The sequence below is a fragment of the Limulus polyphemus genome, unplaced genomic scaffold (genome assembly GCF_000517525.1).
Source record: "Limulus polyphemus unplaced genomic scaffold, Limulus_polyphemus-2.1.2 Scaffold487, whole genome shotgun sequence".
Taxonomy (NCBI): Eukaryota; Metazoa; Arthropoda; class Merostomata; order Xiphosura; family Limulidae; genus Limulus; species Limulus polyphemus.
Genome location: NW_013666097.1, coordinates 118471 through 122734, shown reverse-complemented (window position 1 = coordinate 122734; position 4264 = coordinate 118471).

Sequence of the window (4264 nt, the reverse complement as noted above, 5' to 3'; positions counted from 1 at the left end):
CAAGTAAAGTGTGTGCTGTTTATTCATCGTTGAATTTATGTATATATCGCTAACGAATCATAGACACCTACTGTAGAAGAATCTTAAGCCCAACAACTACATAGTATATATTTATACTATTAAGAAATATAAGTAAAAGCCATTTATTTCGACAACTGACAAAAAGAAGAACTTATATATATATATATATATACAATTTTAAAATCTGACAATTAACATGTTTCGGTAAAAAAATCACAAAGAGCACAAGTACCATTATTACATCATGATTTACAGCTTCGACTAAAGAGTACAAGTATAATTATTACATCATGATTACAGCTTCGACCAAAGAGTACAAGAATAATTATTACATCATGATTACAGCTTCGACCAAAGAGTACAAGTACAATTATTACATCATGATTTACAGCTTCGACCAAAGAGTACAATAATAATTATTACATCATGATTACAGCTTCGACCAAAGAGTACAAGTACAATTATTACATCATGATTTACAGCTTCGACCAAAGAGTACAAGTACAATTATTACATCATGATTACAACTTCGACCAAAGAGTACAATTTTTACATCCAGCTTTCATGATTACAGCTTCGACATTAGCAAATCTGTGAATTTACTCACCTAATCTGTTTCTATAGAAACTGCTTCACCGTTTGCTATACTATTTCTAACTACTAGCGTTTATATGATGTTGCCATCGTTCTTCTATTCGCATGGAAATACATTACACTGAAAACATTCCATCAGCAAAGTAACACACAAGAATGAAAAAGCAAATAGACATGATTTTATCACAAACCTTTTGGCTTTCAATAATTTCTTGTTCTTTCTCTTCACGCCGCTGACGTTGACGAGCTTCAGCCTGTTGAGACAAGTAGTTGTGGTAATCAACAGTTTCGTCTGACTTGGCCCGTCTGATATCTAGTTTCTGTGGACAGAAGTTCAAAATACCATATAGATAAATCCTTACGTTTATCTACTGGATAGTTCTAGTTTGTATTCAGCAAAATATACAAGGGTTGGGTGGGGGAGGGGGAAAATAAACACCCATTGGAAGTGACTTGTTAATGTGGTTTCATCTTTGGCTATTCGAACTATTTTTTAAATGGATGTTTTTATGTACACAAAGTTTAAATGGATGTTTTTTATTTAGACAATTATTCAAGTGCATCAGCGTTGGTTTTTTTTATTTTGGTTTATTGTGGACAGTATGTAATGATACTGAAGAACCCTGAGTACAAGTGTTGAGAACTTACTTTTGTTCGTCTCCTGATGATACTTAGTAACTCAAAAAAAGAGAAATGATTTTTATACTATGACAATTTTTGCATAACTAATCTCCATTTACAAGATTCTGGGTGAAATCACGTCTTCATCCATATTCCTTTTTTTTTCTAAGTGCACGTGCATATTTTCAGGCCAGGTCTGTAACACATCTGTCAGGCTGCTTGTCAGTATAGTTTCCTTTCTGCAGTTCTTGAACCATTAAGAAGTGATTGGTTTATAATGATTAAAACAAAGAAAGAGCTCATGGAGGAAGATCATAGAGAACGATCTTGTCTTCTCCCTTAACGTGTTTTCATATAGTTATTTAACTCTATATATATTTGGCCTAGTTGTTAACATGCCGAAATGTGAACCCTATGATTCACGGTTCACGTCCCGTCACCGCAAAAATCGGACCCCGCACTTTCAGGCCGTAGGCTAGTTATGAGAGAGGCGGTCAAATCCAGTTATTCGATTAGAATAGCAAACAGTTGGCGGTGAATGCTGTTGACTTTCTTTCTTCTCTCTAGCCTATCAGTTTTTTTTTTAATTCAGGACGGATAGCGCTGTTTTAGATTTATACTGCATGTCTTAATTTTTGTCTGGGCGTGGTCTAGTGGTTAGCATGTCGGACAGTGAATGGAGGGCTCAGGACGTGATGCTGCTGAACACAGTCCACACTTTCAGCTGTGGGCGTGTTGTATAACTGACAATCAATGTTGTCATTGGACTCAAAATGACGCATAAAGCCCCTTGTGGTGGCGGACTGCCTTTCCTCTGCCTAGGTGTTCCCAATTTCTACGCCTCTAAGTTTCTCTGATCTGGCCGTTTAGCCCAGAAATGCACTAGAAAAATTCCAGTTCTGTTTTAGTTTCTTATTTATGGGTTGTTTTTATTTTATTTCATGTTGATGCCTTTTGCTTTATAGCATATGTAAAATTGGTTCTATTCGAAATGTGTTTGTTTAGAAGCATGTTTTAATTGTGCTTAGTTTGTGTTAAGATGCAGATATATGTGTTTTTGTTTGTTTGCGCGTACGTGATTGTCAGTTTTTGATGTTGTAGTTTCGTGTTGTTTAGTTGTGGGTTATGTTGTATGTAATATTTTATTTTTACTATTCCCCTGTTTTTCTTTTCTTGTCTCCTTTTGTAATTTATGTTCTTATCATCAGGTTCGTCTACTCTTCCGGTAACCTGTCCTCATTAAGTCACATTTCTTTCCTATGTTGCTTGACAACTAACTGGTACCAGAGCTTACCTGCGTTTAATAATGGTCTCAAAGTGGGTTCCTCGTCATCGAATTATCTGTGTTTAAATAATACAGATCACCTGTATTAAATGTCATTGGGATACGCTATAGTTTTCAGGACAAAGATCCCATACTAATAACTGTTACTAAAGGAGAAAACCTAAAACATCAGAGATAAAAGATGCTCATACAATTTAATAAACTTCAAATGTTAAAGTGTATGTAAAATGCAGCTTGTAAAAAAAGATTGTGAAGCTGTAATCAGTTAAGATATTTCTAGAAATAAAATAAGTGACTTCTCGAGATTTCTGCAATTTCTGACAAATAAATACACGTAGTGAAATATAGTTAAAAAAAACCTTCATAAAAGAGAAGAACGACTCGCATGCACATAATTTGAGATATGAATTTATTATTGAATATATTGGTAAAATTTATTACATTTTAATGGCTTTAATAAAATAGCAATCTAATTTATGATTCAAAGCTTGCTTGCTGAATAATGAAATATTTTATTTTCGGTGTTATTTTGTTATTATTAGAACTGTATTTAGTTATAACTGTTTGTTCACCTGAAAGACACCTTATACACACAAAGGGTTAAATGACTAGGTTAGAGATTCCTATGATTCAAGCATATTCTTTCCTAATTTTGAGCTGTGGACCAGAAGAAAGGCAACCAATCGGCATCTTGAAGTGGCTACTCTTCACTGAATAGCAGTATTACTGTCTCTCTTATAACACACCCATAGCTGCAAGTGCGAAGCATGTTTGGTAGCGCTGCGTCTCAAACCCAAGATCCTCGGATTTCCACTGACCAATAGACCAGAATCTGGCCTTCTGTTAACGAATATGATGGATTTTCGTTAATGAATATTTTAATACAACTTGTATTTAGAGAAAAAGAACACTGTTAGCTATGAAGTTACGTAATCTACAAATACGTCAGAGATCCTTAAACTACAAGTTCAAAAATCGGATAGCGTTTCCAAACTTATTATATAATATACAGGGGTTGGATAAAAAGAATAAAAACATCTGCTTAAAAATGTGCCCATTCTTCTCCAGATGTTAAATGGACTAAAACCTCAGCTGACTGATTATCTTGTTATTCCAATGGCATTTTATACAGGTGATCTGTGTTATTTAAACACAGGTAAGCTCTAGTACCAGTTAGTTGTCAAGCAAAATAGAAAAGAAGTGTGACTTAATGAGGGCAGGTTACCGGAGCCCGATTAAGAGGTGCTTTAGTGATCCAAATTGCACGACTTCTTATTAATGCAAGTGCAATAGAAACAGCATGGCGATTATCCCATAAGCATGATCAGGTCAAAATAATAATGGCTGGAAGATCATCATGAGTAAACGAGATTGCCAGACTTCATGTAAAAATATGTTTTCGAAGAATGGAATCCTATTCCCATGTATGTGTTTCTGGAACCTCGTAAAGTTTAAATTGGTGTTTATTTATGTAGACAATTATGTAGATAAAGTTTAAATGGGTGTTTATTTATGTAGACAATTATGTATATAAAGTTTAAATGGATGTTTTTATGTAGACAATTATGTAGATAAAGTTTAAATGGATGTTTTTATGTAGACAATTACGTATGCAAAGTTTAAATGGATGTTTTTTATGTACACAAAGTTTAAATGGATGTTTTTTATGTACACAAAGTTTAAATGGATGTTTTTATGTACACAAAGTCTACATAAAAACATCCATTTAAACTTTATCTACAT